The sequence below is a fragment of the Vipera berus genome (genome assembly GCF_964194415.1).
Source record: "Vipera berus genome assembly, chromosome: 3".
Classification (NCBI taxonomy): Eukaryota; Metazoa; Chordata; class Lepidosauria; order Squamata; family Viperidae; genus Vipera; species Vipera berus.
Genome location: NC_138204.1, coordinates 182,075,574 through 182,098,962, shown reverse-complemented (window position 1 = coordinate 182,098,962; position 23,389 = coordinate 182,075,574).

Sequence of the window (23,389 nt, the reverse complement as noted above, 5' to 3'; positions counted from 1 at the left end):
AACTGATAATTATCATCCTGATAAGTACCATGATATGTATTTCTTCAGATGTAAGAATAACACACAACAGATCAGAAGAACTAATAGGTCTCTTTGGGCATTAGCTTTGGAACACTAGAACAGAGATCATTATCATGATGATAGAATCATATTGAAATGGAACAATTACAAAAATTTACTTCCTTACATTCAGACCAGCATAGATTACCTTAAGAGCTAAAGGAAACAAAAGAAAAACAAAGAAAATGTTGCTCAGAACAATTATGATAGGTTGGAAAATGTGATTGAGTGGGGTGAGGTCACATTCAGAAAGCACCAGAATGGATGGAAAATACCCAAGGATTTATCTCAGATAATTAATTTGTTCACCTACTGAATTTTGTCTACCTTCTCTGAGTTGTTGCTCTTCAGACGAGATAGACTGGAACACTGGAGGTCGATACTTTCATATGGTACAAGAGATCAGGGTGCCTCCGATCAAAGAATGTTGACTGGTGGCCCCCAGGGGGAGAGCGTTCTCTGTGGGCACGCCAGACCTGTGGAACCGCTTGCCGGTTGAGCTCTGGATGGCCCCCGACCTTCGCTCCTTCCGGCGGGATCTAAAAACTTATTTATTTGAGCAATCCGGCCTGGTTTGATGGGTTTGGGGTTGGGGTTTTAACATGGTTTTTAATTATTGTATATATCGGGCATAATATTTAATTGTTTTTTAACTTTTGTACTTTGTCTTTGAATATTTATTGCCCTGTACACCGCCCTGAGTCCTTCGGGAGAAGGGCGGTATAAAAATTTAATAAACATAATATAATATAAAATATAATATTTACTGGGTTTGCTTTTCTGCTATGTTAAGCATTTAATCTTCCATTGACAAGCAGTCCTGCCTTTTCCTTGCTATGCACAGTTCTTCAGTGTTACCTAACATTTAGCTTCCACTTTCTATGCATGTATTGAGGTTGATCATTGAGATTTTATATCTCAAGAATAATGTTAATCACTCCCTGAAAATCTTTTCAGCAGCCTTTGAAATATGTGAGATAGGAGGAATAATGTCTTTCCTTCCCTTAAACAGCCAATTTATATGTTATGCATTAATTTGGAAATTTCCTTTCTTTCTCAGGCAAGGATTGCCACATAGGAATCAGTAGCACTATATCTGATGCTATTTTTTTTAAATCTGGACTTTAATATTGTTAAAGATATGTATCTATACAGCTGATGAATGGGGGAATAGATCTGCCCAGTGTTCCAAAAGAACAGATTTTTAGAAGTACAGTTAACATGAATTGTTTTAATCAGATTATAAGGTCCAAACTTGGTAAAGTGAGATACGGAGTCTCTAATGGGTTATCAAAAACAGTCATATGTTACCCTCAATTGCGTAATCAATCTGTCCCTTTTTAATGTGCAATGTGCATATGACACACAATGTTTTAGCTACCAACTTTGCTATTTTGGCTCTCCCCTCCACCCCCAGGTCCACGTGGGGACCCCCAATGAATTATAGCTCTTTCACTCATCTCATTATGGCAAAAGCAAACAAACTTGTGAATCATAGTTTCCTCTTTCCTCTGAACTGAAAAATTATGTTTATCAATTTCCAAACAAATGCCTGGTTCCAGAGAACTCTGGAGCACCACTAGATGATGGCAGAAATACAAAACACTGTAATAGTTATTGCCATCTAGTGCTAATTGGATTTTTGCATTCCTAAATAAATCAGAGTATGGAACCAAACAATATTTTTGTTTTGAATTTATCATTTATTTATTTATTATTTAAGGATTCATATAGTTGCCTAACTTTAAAACATGCAATTTCTGATGGCATACAGTGCTAGCCACAAAATTACAACTTTCTCAACAACAAACATGGCTCAAAATAAAAAAAGTATTCATTTCTTAATTCAGTATTTTTTAATAAAAGGTTTATTAGAGCTTCCTAAGGTTATCTTAGCTTAATATGAAGTCAGTATGATATTGTCTGAATGTGGATTATGACACAGCTAGATGCTAAATAGTTTTTAGGAATAAAGCAGTATATAGATTTGTAGACAAAAACAAATAGATATGGTGTAGGAAAATGAAGTCATGCTGATTTCTGCTGGAGAATTAAAAGCATGCATCATGTATCAAAAAGTTTTTTTCTTCATGTTGTCTGGGATACTTATATAAGACATATCCCATGATGCTGAATGCTTGATGCCAAAAAATTCATGTCATGATACACCAAAGAACAACTTGTAGATCTTTCCCTGAGTTTTTTTTCTTTTCTGTGTTGATATATAATTAGCTTCTGAAGCATGTATTTCAGCCAATAAGTAAGGTATATTTATTATATGATGATTACTTTCGAAACAGAAATTCTTTGCCCCCTAGAATTGATGCTTATTAACCATGGTCTAATTGTCTCTTGAGCTACCATTCCTATATTATTTATGGTCATACCCCCAACTTAGTTCTCTATCTATTTGGGACAAAACACGACCACCTTTCAAAATAATGCATGGTTTAAAGATATTGAAGTCTTCAAAACCAGAAAGGTCAGAGGACACGTCAGTCTTCTGAAGTCTTTTGGGAAAAGATCAACTTCTAGCAGGGTGGGAGGGGGAATGGAGAATATGACAGATGAGTGTCTATATTAGAAAACCTCAAATGTCTATAGAACTAATAGTGGAGCTGAACCGCAAGGTAATGTGAGCAGAGAGGTTGTGCTGCTGTTGGAAAGGAAGGATTGAGGATTTATAAAGAGCTGGCTTCCTCAAGTGGCATCTGACAGATGTGTAGGAAGTTATAGAATATGAAGTGACTGCTATTTTGGTTAAGAGAAACTAATGGCTCTTCTTCTTGGGTTTCCTCAAGATCAGAATATGTTGCTTGCCATTTCCACTCAAACAGAGTCAACAAAAGGATCATAGCCTCAGGTTGCTAGCTATTGAGTTTTCAAGCTAGTGTTTTAGCTTGGGCTATTGATCATTAAGAATTGAGAGTTTCTTTCAATATACATATGTTTTTTTCATGCTAATTTTACAGATTATTATTCTTTATTCTTCTTTTTATAATAGGCCAGTTAAGGTATTTTATTTATTTTTTATTTATATATTTATTAGATTTATTATTTAGATTTATTAGATTTATATGCTGCCAATCTCGTCTAGAGGTGACTCTAGTTTATTGAAACTTACTTAGTTTGAATAAGTTAAAATATATCCTCTCTCTCTCTCTCTTAGCCTGCAAGTCAGTGCTGACTCCTGATACTGCCTGGACGAGTCCCTGCAGTTTTCTTAACAGGATTTCAGAAGTGATGTGCCACTGACTATTTACTAGAGCTGAGAGTGAGTAACAGGCCCATTCAACTGGCTTTGTGCCTAAGGCAAAACTAAAATTCATGGTTTTTAGCCTAATGCCTTAACTACTACAGTTAGGCATACTAAGGCATAGTATGAAATCATACAATGATTTCAGCTAATAAACCTGGTGCTCTCTAAATAGAACTGTGTGGGCTATACCTACCTATTCTTACTGGCTCATCTGTAATAAGCAACAAGGAAATGCACAGATGTCCAGTGGTAGAAATACACTGTATGTAGGAGAAAAGCATGGAACGTGAACTGAATAAGTTTTCTCAGCCTTCTTAAAGGGAAATAGATACTTGTCCTCACTGCAAAACCATTGCATTGTGTCCATTCAGATGATTTTGGACCATGAAGTATAAAACAAGTGTTTAACTTCTTTTGGAAATACTCAGTTTTAAATGTATTACTGATCAAAATGCTCAGTGACAAGAATATTTAATCAGTTGATTCTTACCAACCGAGCCTAAACCTAGAAACAAATGGATCAATTAAGCATTGATCTCCCTGGTCCTAATGGAGTTCTTTGGAGAGTGAATACCTATGTGATCCAATACTTCAGGGCAACTCCACTTTGCTCACATTATGAGACCTAATAAAATTCATTATCTTTCAATCTTTTGCTTTTCCTTCTGGCTACAAAGAGGGTGTTAATTTATTTTTGTAGACATCTTTTAATTAATTTTTACTGGAGCCTGTACTGATTTTATACAAATACCGAACTTAGGAACTGAAAGTATTAAATATTAAATAAGAGCAATTATTTTTAATTTAATGAGAAAGTTATTTGTGAGATCTGTGATATAGCTATTCACTGTAAATATAACTGCTCTAATATATGTTCAAAATTCTTTTTAAGATGCCCATTGCTTTTCATTTCTTAAGATTTGTGTTTTTTTTTTAAATCTTGCTTGGTATGATTTGTATTGTAAATCAGCAGAATAAAACTTTACCCTCCCCTAACCTGGAAGAATTGAGATGAGGGCAATTGCAGTCCTGGCTGGGGGAAGCTTATTAAATAAATCTCAACTATTAAGATCTTACAGTATTTCTGGAAAATGTCATTGGATGCTTACCAATGTTCTGAAGTTAGGAAAGGAATTTTTGCAGATTCAAATATGGGAACTAGTATGAATTAACTGTTGGTCAAGGACTGAGTAATGCCAGGTTCAAGTTCAACCTGTTATAAAAGTTCATTGGATTAACTTGGGCCAGTCACTGTTTCTCAGCCCAAACTAACTTACAGAGCTTTTCTGAGGAAAAATGGTGGGTGGAGGAGGAAAGGAAGGAGGAAGTATTTGGTATACTGCCTTGAGCTTCTAGAGGAAAGGTAGAATATAAATACATGCTCTGAATTGGAAGGGATTCCCCACATGTGTCCTGTGTCCTATTGTGGTATTAAACTATGGGGGACATTTTTTAATTATTCCCCCCCAAATCAAGTGGATAGTACAGTTACATTAGAGTACAGTACATCATAGAGCTGTGGTGGTGCAGTGGTTAGAATGCAGTGGCTCAAGGTTGACTCGGCCTTCCATTCTCCCGAGGTCAGTAAAATGAGGACCCAGATGGTTAGGGGCAATATGCTGACTCTGTAAACTGCTTAGAGCGGGCTGTAAAGCACTGTGAGGCGATACATAAGTCTAAAGTGCTATTGCTATTGCTACAGCAAGCCAGGTCATCCTTGTTCACATGAAGACAAAACTTAGGTGACTGAGTGGTTTTGTAATTCTCCTTAGAACTAAAAAACAGAAAAACTAATTGAGGACTGAAGTTGAATTCCCAAAACTTCACCTGAAACAACTGTTGTGTCTGGGGATTATTTTTCCATAACACATTTTCCTAGCCCAGACAGATTCTGTGCTAATTTATGAAAACAATGAAGTACGCTACAGTTGCAGCACTTGCCCAGCACAGAAAACCTTTATGAATGGAATAAACTAGTATCTGAGACTTTAAGTGTATTATGCAACTGGAAGGAGGGAAGGAAGGAAGGAAGGAAGGAAGGAAGGAAGGAAGGAAGGAAGGAAGGAAGGAAGGAAGGAAGGAAGGAAGGAAGGAAGGAAGGGAAGGAACCATTTTTATATATAAAAAGTCACAACTAATTACTTTGATTGTTCAGCACAGAGCAAGTCAGATGTGGATTTCTAAGTTCTGAGAATATTTCTCCAAGCGATTGATGACCATGAGTCTGATACCGTAGTTTTTTTTAAAAAATGCTGGGCATAATTTTTTTTAATGAGCTGTTACACCTCAATGCCTTTGAAAAATGGCTAGATTTTGAAATCCTTCTTGCGACAAAGACCAGATTCTTCCCTAGCACATACACAGAGCATTATCTTTGCTGTTGTAGGCAAACAGTCAAGCATAGTTTTTCCATCATAGATAACTGCAAACCACAAGAGAATAAAAAGAAAGTGTAACTGACCTTCTCACATGACATTATTGTGATTTCTACAAGATGCCTACAAATTTCACTATTTCAATTGGATGGCAATAAAAAGTGCCTGAGTGAGGTAGATAAGGGTGGAGAACCAGGCTTCAAATAGCACTCTTGCAAAGGTCTAACATATGTGGCTGCTTCCTTTCCCATTGCTGCTAACACTGTTTTTTTTATTGAAGAGTTTTATAAAAGTTACATTTTTATCCCATCCCCAACCCACCCCTAAACCCCCCTCCCCCTCCCCTACTTCCCAAAGCTGATTACAGGGTTACAAATATATAATAATCATAATCTAACAAACATTGATCAACTATGTAAATAACCAAATACATAATACACTTTAACCCGCCTATAACATAATTACAAACACTCTAAAAATATCCAACTTATAAAAGAGATTTAAATTATAACAATCTAAAATTTACTCATAAGCTAAATGGAACTTTTTGGTCCCATATTTTTTTCTGAATATAATCTATCCATCTTCTCCAAACCGAAATGTATCTTTCTTGTGAATGATCCTTCAGGTAAGCAGAAATCTTAGCCATTTCTGCTAAATTTGACACTTTAAGCGTCCATTCCTCTATAGTAGGCAGGCAGTCCTTCTTCCAATATTGTCCTACCAATAACCTCGCAGCTGTTATCAAATTCAACATCAAATTAATTTCTTTAGTATCACAATCTGTAATAACACCCAATAAAAATAATTGTGGGGTAAACTTTATCTTTCTCTTAAAAATCTTTTGAATGTTCCACCAAATTTTAATCCAAAAAGCTTTTATATTTCTACAAGTCCACCAAATATGAAAATAGGTAGCGTCCAAACTACCACATCTCCAACATTTGGGCTGTAAATTGGAGCTGCTAACGCTGTTTATTAGCTAAACAATCTTCCCTCTGTTGTCAAGACATAAGGCCTTTGGTAATTGGACCTTTCAAAATTCATCCATTACGTTAGGCTATCATGTGGTCTTCACACTCAAAATAATTTATTTCAGTCACTGAATAGGCCTATATAATAGTATGGCTGAATTTTTATATTATAAGTTTGTTTTTATGATTTGTATACTGTTTTATTGGTTCTAAGCTAGCCAGAATTGTTTTAATATGACAGCAGTGTAAATGTGTTAAATAAATAAGATAGAAACAAAAATAAAATGAGATAAAAGTTAAATTATGATATGTGAAACACTGGAATAAAGGATTTACTGAACACAGCTAGCACAGGCCATACTGAGACCCTCCGTTCCCCGTAGTTTAATACATGAAGGCTTCAGTGAAAAGGCACTTGCAAACATTGTAAACATAGCTAGAAACAGACAAATAAAGTTAACAGATATTATTATTATTACCAAATTGGAGCACATTGAACAAGTCAAACTCTTCCCATTGAGGTCCTGTCAAATTTTGCTAGGTATTAAACAAAGTTAGTATGAGAATGCATTCTTTGTTCAATCAAAAACAATTGAAACAAAAACATAATATTAAATGACCTGGATATTGAATTAATAAAAGTATAATAAATTGCAGGCCTCCATATCCATGGCAGTAAAGAAATACTTGGGTAGCTATTTCAATAATTAAAGCAGTATAAAAACTATTCTCTCACTGACTGCAGAAGAAGTCCCAAAAGATATTTCACTAATGAAAGATGAGGATCTTGGATATGCTGACATGTTCATACTTGTTTCACTGCCATGTATTACTGGGAGTTGCAGCTTCTGATTTTTATTCATTAGCTTATCTGACATCTAAACAACTAAACAAGGTTGCATTTGAATGGCATTGGCATGGAAGACTACCACAAAATCCCAGAGTTACAGGCTAAATCAGTGATTCTCAACTTTTCCATCACCATGGAGCCCCTTAAATACCTTTTGTGGTCACAGACCATGGCCACCAACTACCAAGGCTTAACTCAAGATTTAAATTATAACATTTTTCAGCCTTCGTGGATACCCTATGACAACATTGCGGACCCCCAGGGGTCCTTGGATTACAGATTGAGAACCACAGGGCCAAATTAAAAAGTTAAGAAAACATTCTGAAAGACAACAATGCAAATCCATGTCTTCCTTATTTACTTATTTGGTTTCTATTCCAATAACATGAGCAGCTTTCAAGAATTAATACACTGTTTAATTTTCTAAACAATTTAAAGTGATAAAAATGGACGCTAAAGCCTTTAAAATCTTACAACTACAATTAGAATATGCCTTTCTAGACATGGGTAAACCCCAAAGCTGTTTGTTTTGCGATATGGGCACTGCCACAGAATTGGCTCTTGATAGATAGGATCATATCTGTGGTTGGACCTGCAGAATGTGTCCTGTTGAAGTCTGGGAGAGTGCGGGAATTTGGCCCTTCAACAAATGCCTATTACTTGCTGTTTGTGTGAGTAATTTAGTCCCAATATGTATAGGGGTTTATATACTAAAGTTTGCATCTTTGAATTTGGGTTATCACAAGTAGCAACCAATACATTTGAATGCACAGCAATGTGGCAATTCTTGATTTGCATTCTGTGTCAGCTGTAATTTTAAAGTCCCTCCCCCTACTTCAAGTATGACTTTGCAATAATCTTTGATGTCTCAAAGCCTTTCTCTAACAGGTTCAAATACAGGAAGACTATCATTACAAGAGGGTCAATCAGAACTGTATCTAGTTGTTTCTCACAGATGGTTCCTATTCAGAAGAAGTTCTGGAAATCACTGAGAAATACAGTATCTTGCTGTGGCTGACTAAGAGGTCAACTTGAAAAAATATTCTTGGATTGTGCCTTGATAATAGAAAAAGCCTGATTCTGATTCTGAGTGTTCTGATTCTGAGAAGGGGGTATTATAGAAGTATATCACCATATTTACTTCCTTGCCTCATCAATTCATTTCATGTAATGAATATGTAATTCTTGAAGTTTGAGAAGGGTGTACACTCATATCCTATCATTAAGACTATACCACAAATTTCTGTGAACAAACACATGATACACATTTTATAGCAAATCAAATTGGAGTATAAATATAAATATATATGTAGATCTATCTGCTTATACAGTTCTATCAATTTGTTTTGCTAGCTATAGCTATGAAATAAGTTTTACTTTCGTGTAAATAGGCTTAGTATTGGGGTATAAGTCATTCTGTTAACTGGATGAGTGATCTCTATTCCTTGGAAATGGTGTCTCTTGAAATATAGGCCCTGGTATGACATACAGCTTCTTCATTAATCTGGTTCTCAGAACGTGCAGTCTATTTAGCATCCCATGCATAAAACAAGCTATGGGATCAGTTTTAAATAGGGCTAAATCCCATTGAACATGATGCCTATTTCTGGAGTAAAGCACACATATTATACTATTACTTTTTATATAGTAAATTTAACTCTGTATAGTAAATTATTTATTTTTGAAGCATCATCCCAAATATTGTCCCTTAGAAGGGCCGTTCTTTTCAGGAAACTTCATTCACAGTTAACCTATTACCCTTAGGTTATAATCTTATAAATGTGAATACTACACAGTGATTCAACAGCTTTAGTTCTTTTCATATTGTTTTACTCGCCAATCTTCTCTAATTGCTCAAACCAGTTTGCATTGTGTGTTTAGATCTGGCCCCTTAAGGTTTTTATTGTAGCAAAAAAGCTCCCTCCCTATCAGATTTTTCTAACAAAATGCTACAGATGAAGCCCATCACTTTAATCCTGCTGAGCTATTGTTTGATTTCAAGTGCATCCTGTTTCTAAATTTGCCATCTGTGATGGATCTATGCACATATAACCTGAAAAGCTCTCATCAGACCTTTTGTTAGGCAAATAGAGGAATCTAAAAAGCTCTTAATACACAAAGTCATGGCATTAAAATATTAATAAAAATATTTTACTCTATAAATCACATCAAATTCTGTTAATTTCTATTCTCAGATTCTGAATTTTACAGCCAGATTATTCTTTGTTGTGGATATTTTGTTTACCAAATATTCTTATTCTTATTATTTAGAGATAATTAGAAATTAGACATTATTTAGAGAATAAAATTATGTAAAGAATATTGTACAGCCTTTCTGCCTATAGATATTCAGCTTGGAATGAAACTGTTTCCAGGTATTATAAGAATATATAAGCTCCCTTAATGCTATGATTTTTCTCCAGCTCCCAATAATTTATTGGCAAGCTCTCCTTCCACAAAAGGAAATCATGCTGTTAGTAGTTCATGAAAAGCATTTATTGCTGAATCCTATTTCTTTCTTACATAGTAGTATCCTTATCCCTTTCTCGGCAAATGACAAAACTCCTGATTTTATAGAAACGTATAAGGTTAGCATATTTATTTACCAATTTATTTTGAAGTTAAAAATTAAAAGCTAACTTTCCCATCATATGGATCTCCAATTTTTTAGAAGGAGGGAGAGAAATGAAAACATTGAAGCCGTTTATATTGTATAATTACAAGGCTCATGTTGATATTAAAAGGTTAGGGTGATGAGGATAAGAAAGAGACGATTAGAAAAAAAAAGACGGAAGACACTAAAAAGATGGGATAATATTATTTCTTTATTTGTATGTCTTATAAACTGCTCTGTCTGAAACCCCACATAATTCCTCATATTAGATTCATATTAAAAACAAAGTAAGCATAATGATATAAATAATATCAGGGGTGTCAAACTGCCGGCCCATGGGCCAGATGCATCACGCGGAAGCCGCAACCACCTCAGCTCTGGCAAGGGGAAAAAAATCACAGTACGTCCCTATCCGTCACGTGACATGGCAAGTTTGACACCCCTGCCTTAGAACAATTCAATAGGCAAAAAGCTATAAATTGAAAGCATAAAATAAAAAACAGGAATAACACATTCAATGCTTCCCAATATAAAAGATAATTCCTTACCAGAGCGAGCAAATTATGATAAATCAAATAAGAACTTTATTATAGCCAAAGACCAGCAAGGAAAAAACAAATATAGGTAGACAAGTAATTAATATAGGAGGAACCAGTCTTGTGCACAATATCATCTACTGCATTCTTCATGCTATATAAGAAAGCTTGGCATCTACTTGCATTTTTATGTGCTTTCAAACTGCTAGGTTGGCAGAAGCTGGGACAAGTAACAGGCGCTCACTCTGTTACGTGGCACTCAGGATTCGACCCGCCAAACTGCCGACCTTCTGATCGACAAGCTCAGCGTCCTAACCCACTGAGCCACCGCATCCCTTTTTTATTCAATATACCATGTTTAAATAAGCCCAAGTAATAGAGTTATGTGAACCAGATCAGCATGATTCCAGGAATGCATATTTGCTTGTTTTAGTTATATATAGTATGAGTGATTTGCTCAACTCTGATACCTAGACCACTCAGTTTCTAGGGTGAAGAAATTAAATGATTGTTAGTGAAATATGGAAGCCATGTCATTTATAAGACATGAATAGTACAAGTTAATTTTCCAATGCAAAATAGAATTTCCCTGGTGGATATTTTTAAGCCAAGAAGGATTTTGTGTCAATGGTCCAACTGTCTATCAGCCAGTAGAATAAAAAGTGTTGGTGGAGTGAATTTGCCTTCTCTTTCCCCACTGCTCCTTTCAGACACAAAGAAGCAGAAGCAGAAATGGAAAGAGAGAATAGGAAAAACCACTGAAGCTGGGTTTATAAAACTCACTTAAGAGAAGGGGAATGTTTCTTTTTTGAAATACTTTATGTACAATTTTTTCCCCTGAATCATGTTTTTTGTCCAACATAAGACTGCTCATAATTTAACACTGCTATCAGTTTAAATGACTAATGGTGGAATTTAGCATATTTCACAAATATTTTTTATCTTAATATGATTTTTAAAAATTCTTAACATTGCAAATCTATGGCCATATAATCCACTGAACGTAGTCACTCTTGCGAATAGAACTGCATTGTTAATATAGTTTTGAAAAATCTTAAATGTATGCTCCAGTTACAGTTGAAGTACAGTTTAAATCATGAGTTTCAAATATGGGAGATTTAAATATATTTGACTATCTGAAAATCAATCAGACTTAGAACTATCATTGATCATTGACTCTTTAACAAACATCCTCATCTTCCTGGCTATTGCTGAAATGTTGTCCTTCAGCCCTTGCTGGAACCTTTATCAATTACCTAATGAACCAGAAAACAATCTTAATTAAAAAAAGCTATCATCAGAAACTTAATCAAAGAAAAGTAATACAGTGCTGGTTTTATACATTTAATGGATTTAAGAGTTCAGAAAATACTAATTCTAAGTAACACTTTAGGAAACTGAAAACTCATCTTGCCTCATGACTTCAGGACGCTGCAACTGTCATAAATATGAGGCAGTTGCCAAGTGTCTGAATTTTGATCATGTGATTTTAGAAATGCTGTAACAACTATTTGAAAAACAGTCATAAGTCACTTTTTCCAGTGCTGTTGTAATGGCACTAAACGAACTATTGTAAATCAAGAACTACCTGTATTAAGGAATGTTTACTCATCTGTAAATTCTTGTTACAATCTATATTGAAAAATATATGCAAGCATTACAGATAACTTTGCATGTGTTTTACTCCAATCTCCTTTTTATGTTGAAACAAGCATCTAATCTGTCTCCATTGAAGTTAAATACATCTGCATAAATCTAGTCAGAAGACCTAAACCACAGATTATGACAGAGATGAGGAATTCATGAACTGCATGTGGCTTCCCAAGTCCTCCAAGAACCATTTTTCCCAAACAGAAAAGTGGATCAAACATTCAGGCTGGATATTACAAAGGGGAAGAGATGGTAATTTAAAATCATACTGGCAAACTCTTCTTTCAAGCATTCCTCAATACAAGATAATTGATAGGCCCCAAGCTGGGTGAGTTGGAAAGAAAGTTTCCAATTCCATCTCCTTGAGTACAGGTTCTCCACAGGCTGTGTCCTGAATCTGCCACTGTTCACCTTGATGATCCATGACTGCTGTGCCAAATCTACTACAAATCATATTGTGAAGTATGCAGATGACACAACAGTGGTGGGTCTTATCTGGGATGACAATGAAGATGCTTATAGGGAAGAGGTGAACTGGTGCTATAAAAGTAACCTGGTTCTAAATGTTGATAAAGATCATTATAGATTTCAGAAAGAGCCAGCATAGTCATACTCCACTCAGTATCAAGGATGCAGCTGTAGAGGTGGTCAACAGTATTAAGTATCTGGGGGTGCAGATAACTAACAATCTGAATTGGTCTCTCCACATCTTATCCTTAGTAAAGTGTGCAAACCAGTGTCTGCATTTCCTGCGTTGGATGAGGAGAGCACATCTCTCTCCTTCTGTCCTGGCCACTTTTTACACGATTGAGAGCATTTTAACAAACTGCATCACTGTCTGGTTTGGTGGCAGCAGTGCCTCAGATAGAAAGTCCATACAGAGAATGGTAAGGACAGCTGAAAGAAGATCATAGGAAACTCCCTCCCTGGTATTCAGGATGCTGTTTGTAAGTGCTCCGTGCTTAGAGCTCAAAGCATTGTTAGAGGCCCCACACATTCACTTTTCGGTCTGTTTCTGTTGCTCCCCTCTGGGAGGAGGCTCCAAAATATTTCTAGCAGGACTACCCAATTCTGTAATAGCTTTTTTCCCTATGCCATCCGTTTGGTAAACTTGCAAGTTTCGTTTTTCTCACCATGCACATGTATACATAACCTGAACTAGACTGTTGTTTCTCTGTGTCATATAATATATGTGGGTGTATGCATATTTATGTATGTATGTATGTATGTATGTATGTATGTATGTATGTATGTCATATTTATGTAGTATATATTAGAGATGGTGACCCTTTGAGAGCTGAATGCAACAAAATTTCATTTTAATGTATGCCGATTAGTGTACATTCAAAGTGACTATAAAATTATTATTCTATTCTATTCTATAATTGGGAAAAGCTCCTCTGTCTGGGGACTAATTTGGGGACTGTCTGACACTAATTTGTTCAGATGTGTAAATACATAGGAAACACATATGTTTCTATGGACTCAACATTTTTCAACATTGGACAGAAAAATAAGTAGGAAAAAGGGTTACCTTCACAAATTGAACTAAAATTTGATTAGCAACCTAATTGTATATAACTCTTTCACTCAGGAGCCCAGAAGTATTGCATTTTCAAGTCTTATCAATATTATTAAGGAAGACCCTCAATATGAGTCACTCAATTTGTCTGGTTACGTTGCATTAAAATGATTCACTGGTGCCACCCGCAGAACAAGAGTAGTATATGGAGTAAAATCACTAATGATATATTGGGATGTTTAGGGATCTATACAGACCATCACTAATTTAGCTATGTAGATATAAATGAAGATTAGTCCTTCCTCAATAAGCAATTATTTTGATGTAGACTTTGTGAGAGAATAATTATAAGAATCCATTATAACAGTAGAAAGAGTACAGAGAAGAGCAACAAGGATGATTAGGGGACTGGAGGCTAAAACATATAAGGAACAGTTGCTGGAATTGGGTATGTCTAGTTTAATGAAGAGCAGGACTAGGGGTGACATGATAACAGTGTTCCAATATCTCAGGGGTTGCCACAAAGAAGAGGGAGTCAAGCTATTCTCCAAAGTGCCTGAAGGCAGGACAAGAAGCAATGGATGGAAACTAATCAAAGAGAGAAGCAACCTAGAACTAAGGAGAAACTTCCTGACAGAACAATGAACCAGTGAAACAACCTGCCTCCAGAAGCGGTGAATGGTCCAACACTGGAAGTTTTTAAGAAGAGACTGGACAGCCACTTGTCTGAAATGGTACAGGGTTTCCTGCCTGAGCAGGGGGTTGGACTAGATGACCTCCAAGGTCCCATCCAACTTTTATTCATTAAACATGAAACTCAGTCAACTGAACACTCAAATTGACTGGCACTAATGGTTGACACGGGTTGCTGCCAGCATCCTAGGTATCAACCAGATATCTCCTTAAAATGTAAGATGTTCCAAGTAGTGCAGTTTTTTGTAGCTTTGCTGGAGTGATTGTAGGAAGCTGCAATTTCTTGATGTATTTTGCAAAGGTTTCGGATGTAGTTCCCAGTGCCCTGATGACAATGGGTATCACTGTTACACGTTTCATCCATAATCGCACAGTTTCAATGGCCAGGTCGTGGTATTTCATAATTTTTTCCAGTTCTTTTTCTTCGACTCTGGCTTCTCCTGATACAGCGATATCAATCGGGGTTGGACTAGATGACCTCCAAGGTCCCTTCCACCTATTATTATTATTATTATTATTATTATTATTATTATTATTATTATTATTATTATTATTATTATTATTATTATTATTATTATTATTATTATTATTATTATATTTATTTATTTATTTATTAGTTGAATTTATATACCGCCCTATTCCTGAAGGACTCAGGGCGGTTCACAGGGCAAGTTAAAAACAATACAAAAGAGAGAATAAAATAAAATTAAATTAATACAGCCCACAATTAAGATAACATTAAAAATTAAAATTTAAAATTAATTTAATTTAATTTAATTTAAATTATTATTAATTTATCAGGAATAAAGGTAAAGGTTTTCCAATCCAGTCATGTCTGACTCTAGGACACGTGCTCATCTCTGTTTCTTGGCCTAGGACCCAGTGTTTTCTGTTGTCATGTGGCCAGCATGGCTATATGTCAAAGATGCATGGAACACTGTTACCTTCCTACCAAAGTGGTACCGGTACCTATTAATCAGCTTGCATTTGCATGCTTTCGAACTGCTACCTAGTGGCTAATTATAAAACTATCATAATCTTCATAATCCTGGATCAAACTAAGACCTCTCCATTGATGGACACCTAAGTCATAGATTATAGCTGGTTGTGTCATTAAATTATTCCACTATGTTATCTTGCCATACCTGCTGCAAAGGAGAAGAATGAAGGCAGATAGTACAGTATATCTTGTATTAAAAAATAGAAGTGACTATGTTGTAGAATTATATGTAGAATCACACACACACACACACATGAAATATGACATATAGATATTTTATTTTATTTTATTTTCTCTATAGAAACTTTTTCTTTCTTTCTTATCTTAGTATATTCAGTGCAAATTAAAATGCACTGTTTAAATCATAAAGTAAAGATTGCCCCCTTCTGGGCAACTCTAAAACAACTTCTGTAGAGTCAAACCATGAAATCTCCATTTCTGTATTATTTTTAAATCACGATTTTTAAACTGTATCTAGTCTTTTATAATTCATAAACTTGCAGTGTCCTTTGTGGTAAATGTTATGTTTTAGTAGTTAAGCAAAGTTAGTGTGTTTTGTAATTTAAAATCCAAAGAGAACAGTTTCATATATTATTTTCTTTTAAGTTTAAGAGGAAATGCAGTGTTTCAAAAAGGGTAGAGTGAACAGAGATCCATGGACTACACGTAGCCCTGCTTCCTAAGCTTCTCCAAGTCTGGGTGCCTGGAATTTGAAGAAAAAAAAACGGGAATGTGATTTTTTCTCTTTTCTCATAAATTAATAAGTATGTTAAATGTCTAATACGGCCAGCATGTTTGATTTGCCTAGAAAATCCCCCAAGAATCTCTGAAAAACTCTTCTGCCTCTTCTGCCCTCCTTATGGCCTTAGAGAATAAAAAAATGACCTGCCTAGTTCTAAAATTAAAAAATGTGGTACAGGTTCATACAGGTAGTCCTCAACTTACGACCACAATAGAGCTCAGAAAAGGCGGTAATTTAAAATCATACTGGCAAACTCTTCTTCCAAGCATTCCTCAGTAAAAGGTAATTAGGAAAAGTTCCTCTCTCTGGCTGACTAACCATTGAAAAACAAGTTGGAAAAAAAAACCACAATATGTTATCACTGGCTGAAAAAGTGGGCCTCCCCTATTTCTTCTTTTCTTTAGACTAGCCAAACCAAAGTCCCGCAGCCATTCTTCATATGTTTTAGTCTCCAGGCCTTTGATCATCTTAGTTGTTCTTCTCTAAAAATTTTTTTACAAACTCTCAACCTTTTTTTTTTTGTGTGATATGGTGACCAAAATTGGCTGCAGTATACCAGGTGTGGTCTTACTAGGGTTTTATAAAGCGGTACTAACACTTTGAAGGGACGCGGTGGCTCAGTGGGTTAGGACGCTGAGCTTGTCGATCGGAAGGTCGGCAGTTTGGCGGGTCGAATCCCGAGTGCCGCGTAACAGAGTGAGCGCCTGTTACTCGTCCCAGCTTCTGCCAACCTAGCAGTTCGAAAGCACGTAAAAATGCAAGTAGAAAAATAGGGACCACTCCGGTGGGAAGGTAACAGCGTTCCGTGCGCCTTTGGCGTCTAGTCATGCCGGCCACATGACCACGGAGACGTCCTCGGACAAGCGCTGGCTCTTCGGCTTTGAAACGGAGATGAGCACCGGCCCCTAGAGTCGGAAACGACTAGCACGCATGTGCGGGGGAACCTTTACCTTTACCTTACTAACACTTTGCGTGATCTTGATTCTATGCCTCTGTTTATACAACTCAGGATTGTATTAGCTTTTTGGGTTGCTGCTCACACTGCTGGCTCATAGTCAAGTGATCGTCCACTAGGACTCCCAGGTCCCTTTCACAGTTACTGTTTTTGAGCCAGGTCTTGCCCAATCTGTACTTGTACCTTTGACTTTTCCTGCCTAAATGTAAAACTTTGCTTTTCTCCATATTGAAACTCATTTTGTTGAATAGGGCCCATTGTTCAAGTTTGTCAAGATCTTTTTGGACCCTGAGTTTGTCTTCTGGCTACTCCTGCCAGTTTAGTGTCATCTGCAAATTTGATGAATTCCCCTTCAATTCCCTCATCTAAGTCATTGTTTTCTGTTGCTAGTGTTTGTTTATATTAAATTCCAGTATGACATGGTCACTTTCACCCAAAGTTCTGCCAACTTCAACTTTCTCTATCACTTCTCTATTAGTTAGAATTAAGTCCAATATGGGCTTCTGGTTAGGCATCATCCACATTTGATTTTGCCTCACTGGGGATCCTAAAAAGGGTTGAAAGTTGCCCCAGAGAGGTGACAAAAGAAGAAGGGGACCCTCTTTGATCACAGAGGGGCACCGGCCCCTCCTTTTGATCCGAGGAAGCCTTCCAAACTGGTGGAGGAAAGACTGGCTACACTTCTGTGGCCAGTCAAAAGCTGCTGACAACCAAAGAAAATAAGCACTAACGAGCAACTCTTGAGCAATGTGGATTGAACTGGATGAGACTATATCCTCTCTTTATGATTTTAAGACTTTTTCCTGGAAAAAACTGCTCAAAGCAAAGAATTTCCCCCTACCACACCTCATTCCCTCAGGAAAAACCCCCCAACGAACTAATTGCTTGGGGGGAAACAGAAAATTACAAGATTAATTTGGAACCAACACAGATATATAGCTTTGAAATTTGGGGACTAAAAGTATTTTTGAGACTTCTTTAGAAAAGAGACTTGAAAAGTTTGTAATATAAGTTTGGATTTAAAAAGCTGGAAGACGGTGTTAATGACATCTAGTGGAGAATTACGGCACTACAATTTATTATTAAAGGAACTTGGCTTGAAATCCAGACTTAGATAAGACTTTGGTTGTCCTTGGAAACTTTCACTTTTGAAGACTGCAGCTGGGAAAAGGGGAAAAAACTCTCTTGAGCTGCTTCTTTGTTGTTCCTGGACACTTTCATTTCTGCAGACTGCAGCTGAGAAAAGGGAAAAAAAACTCTTGGGATTCTTATTTGTGTTGGGGACCCTATTGGACTATAAAACTACATTACAAAAACAAAGTGAGTGTTCCATACTTAGCCTTCAATGGTAAAAAACCATCTTTAACACCTGTCTCCGAAGCTCCCAGCTTGATATACCAACAAGAAAATGTCAATGAATCTCAGAAAAAAATCTTTCTTTGTTGAAATCAATCCAACAGACAATTGTTTTATTTCATGATGAGACTAAAAATAATGCAAATGACATAAAAGAACAATTTTCTAATCTAAATTTACAAATCCAGACTATGACTACAAAAAAGGAACTAGTAGCCCAGCAAACAGAAGGAAAATTAGAAGAAACGGAGCCAAAGATGGAGGACCTAAAGGAAGGAATTAACAGACAGATACAGTGGTAACACCGGAAATGGAAAAGATATCTTATTTGTCAAGATCTCAGAACACTTTTGAGGATAAGGAAGAAGAGTTGATTGAACAGATGATAAAGCTGTTAGGAGAAATGCTGAATATTAACAAACAAGAAATGAAAAGAAAAACTGAAGGAGAAAGATGGAGGCTGTTTAATGAATGTAAATGGGTTGAGCGTTCTTCCAAAAATACTTCAGTCAAATTTTCTTCCTCATTCCAAACAATACATACAAAAACAGAGGAAGAATTACTTGATGATTCAAATGTACTGACTTGGAAAGTTATTTGGCAAAGGAAGAAAGATAGAGTAAGACTGAAGAAAATAGAGGTTTTGCCCTAATAGATGGGATACTATACTATTAAACAGATGTTTGAATACGGTTAAGAAAATAGATAACTGCTACAAATAAAAGTATTATTATAATTAGAAGGATAGGATTTGTAACTAGAATATTATATTTTGTTATGAGATGGGAAATATGAAAATTCTAAAAGGATTTGAATAAGAGAAGACTTTGGTTACCCAAATATAATTTATTATGAGAAAATTATAAGCGAGATACTTTGAACATTGAGGGGAAATTAAAATTTAAAAAAACTGGGAAAATCAGGCTATTGATTGAACAAATGGATTCTAAGTGCAAATGCAACTGAGATATGTTTTGGCAAGAAAAGATATTATAAATTGACACTATCGATAGTATGTACAATACCAGAAAAATGTGATGAAGATGCCTATAATTAATTGTATATGTATTAACAGTAAGAACAATTGTATTTGCCCAAAGTGGAAAAATGCATACCACCAGAAGAAGAGAGGATCAAGGAAGCACTGGATGGTGTAGTATTGGAACTAGACTGAGAAAGTTAATATGTACCACTGAATTGCCAATGGACCCAGACAACACATTGTTTATTAAGTACTTATGATTGTAAAATTAGAAAATTAATAAAAAAAAGAATTAAATCCAGTATGGCTTTACGTCTAGTTCCCTCCTCCACCTTTAGAAGTAGAGGGCAATAGTTCTGTTCTTCTGTATTACAACATATATCAAGTTATGCATATTTTTCTGACAATTGTTAGTGTTACAGAAAAATTGTAAAAATATCTGAGGGAAGTCCATATATACAGAACAGACTGTTAGCCACACACTGCCCATTTCCCAAATGTAGGCATACCATGAGGCAATGCCATTTGGATAAAATGCATCAGTGGTGAGATAGGTAAAAGGTAGCAAATGATAAAATGTATGCTATGCTATCAAAAACACAGACCTTGTGACTTACATATTTGCATCCAACTGTAAATATTATTGTTTTCATTATTGTAGCTAGTTGCAAAAGACCTATAAAAATGACATTGCTAGTAGATTTTGTTAGTGTTAGATTTCCAACAGCTGTTTAAGAAAAACAGAGTTTGTATATGAGTTATGTATACCTTTGAAACAACAAAAATACAACAGAAGTAGGAGAACATGATATTCCCACTGCTACTTGAACTGTACAGTTTTTCACTTCTGCTAATCAGATAGCATCCTTGGGTAAAAATGGTAGTAGAAGCCCAAATTTAAATGTGCAATGTATACTTTTGTTATGCAACAGAGGGAAATGGCTGGAAGACTCAGAAGGAACATAGTGCTATTGATGCTACATTACAGTTTCACAACAGTAAGGACAACCCTAGGTTAGATTTTTTCCCATTAAACAGGGAGGGACATTAACTAGCATAATTGCATTGTAAACACTGCATGCAAGAATGTGATGAAGAAGGCTGGTGTAAGTAGTTTTCTAGAATCTGGAAATGGATTATTCGTCAGAACTAATTTTTACACAATGACTTTTCAACAACTCTTTGAAAATAAATTAGGAGTCTCAAACTTTGTAGGGCTGTGAATTTGTACGACTTTATATGCCACCCACACTCTAAGAAATCCAACTATTGGACAGTGTTCCTGCTGTCCTTGGACATGCCAAATGTCTGTCCAGAATACAGTAAGACTGCAGCCTGGCAAAGAATTCAGATATGCATCAGTGCAGCAAGTGTGTATACCCAAAGTTTGGTTTATTTCTCCAAAACTGGAGCTTGCCAGGCTACCCTTTTGCTCTGCCTTTATTGGTTTTATTGAGGTTAGAATTTGGCAAAGGGAATTATTTTATGTACACAGAAAGAAATGTGTAATTTTGATGTGAAAGAGTGGTTTCTTTTTATTTTACCCATTTTTGAAATGTCTCTATATGATACTCAGATATTTAAAATGACTGACTACTCCAACTAGAACTGGACTTATGGTACTGATTAGGTCAGACATGTGAAACACAAGGCCCGGGGGCCAGATCCGGCCCACGAAGTGGTTTCATGTGGCCCCCGAAGCCATCCTGGAAACAGTGAGGGAACGGCCCCCACTGCCTTGGCCCTGGCCCAGAGACCCTCCTTCTGCCAGAGACCCTCAGATCTGTCCCACTCCTGCCCAGGCCCCCATAGGCACCCTTGATGCAGCTGGCCACGCCCACCCAGTAGGCCATACGCACTCTAGCCACGCCCACCTAGTAGGCCATGCCCACCCTGGCCATACCCACCCGGCCCCCCAAGGGCAACCACAATGCTGATGCGGCCCTCAATGAAATTGAGTTTGACACCCCTGGATTAGGTTGACTAGGGAGAAACTGGAAGTGTGACGCGGTAGTGGTGGTGGTGGTGATGAAGCAAGGTGTTGCTTCTCTGTGCAAGTGCTGTGGCTATGCAATTAATAGAAATTAGGTTAGCCTGTTTTTGTTGATATTCCCAAAAGGGTTGAAGATGGACGGTTTCAGAGAGCCTTCTCTTGATTCTATATCAGTGTATTTAATTCTTTTTATTGTTTCTATTTTGATGTTTTTGTTTGGTGCTACTTTTATTGTTGTCACAATAAAATATTTTAAGCATGAATGTTTTAAATTGCTCTATTATATTTTATGCAATCTCTCAAGAGTTTTTTTTTATTGTTGCAGGGTAATAAATCTAGACAAAGGACTGAACTAATTTAATAGTGATAACTATTTGGATCTCTTTTTTCTTTTCTTTCTCCTCTCTATTATGTGTTTTTTGTATGATTGTTGTTACATTATTATTTTTTGGTGTTTAAATAAAATAAAATGAAATTAATGAAATATAATTTTTTTAAAAAGCTGTTATGCACTAAAATGTCTTTAGGATCTCATACCTACTGAGAGAAACATGGCACTGTCCTCTGGTCATAAATCAACCGCTCTGGTCGTTTTATCTCCATCCTCTTATAACAGTAACTAAAGTATTGAGTACATTCTACTATATAAACTGTGCTAAGTACTTTTAAATGAGAGGAAAATGTTTATTCTGGTGCATAAAGCAACAACATAAGAGTTTAGATTATGTTACGGTGGTTTGCAGGAACTCAGCTGTTTTCCCCACAAAATAACAGATTACCATGAACAGGGCTACTGGATACATAGTTTTTGCTGTGGAACCATATTATGTGTAATGTTACTGAACACTGTTAGGGTGATAATTAGTGAGGACTAATTTTGATTTAGAAAAACAAATGTGAATCATGGGGGCTGTCAGTTAATTTTTATTATATACTTTGGATTCTTGTTATAATATAGATTTATAAAGTAACTACTCAGCCTTGGTTCAACCTTTCAGAAACATTTTCTTACCAGATTCCTGAATACCTTTAACAATGGCAGAGCTGTAATGAACTGCCTTTGTCAGAGAAGCTCAGATACATTCAGAGATGCATCTGCCTTGAAAATAGCCCACATTAAACTATATAGCAGTGTCAGCACAAGAAATTATATGACATTTTGTATTATGTAATGAACTGTTTTATGATAATTTTTATGTCATAAAATATTTTATAAAATTTGCTGAATTTCAATTCCATGGGAGTCATGGGTGCCGTCTGGATTTTGGAAACAGTCTGTAAGCCCATTGAAGGTCCCTTGGTTGAAGTGGTTTTGCCCTATGGTGCACCAGTTAAAGTTTACAGGAATCAGAGTAGTAATATGTAGATTATTAAAATAGAGTGGTAGTTATTTTAATTAAATTAAATTACGACATCTTTCACATTTTCCTATTTCTAAAATCCCTGATTGCACAGTTGTTTAGAAGGACCTTGAAAAACTGGCTCTTTACCCAGGCCTTTGATGCGGGAGAAGACCCTTTGTTTTGTCCTTGTCTACCTTGTCATTCTTTAAAATAAATACATTTTAGTTTGGTTATTATTTTCCTTGTTTTAGCTTTTATGAGCTGCCCTGAGTTGTTGTGAATTGAATGGGATTTGACTTTAAAACAAACAAACAAATACAGGGCACCTATGTTTAGTCTGTCTGCAGGCATTGATTGATCACATGCTTGTTATTCAATCATTCAAAAATTATTTGTAAAAAAATGGAGAAGAGAAGGAAGCTTCTGAAGCAATTTAGACACACCCATATTTTTTAAAAAAATTGATACTAAACATAAATTCTGAA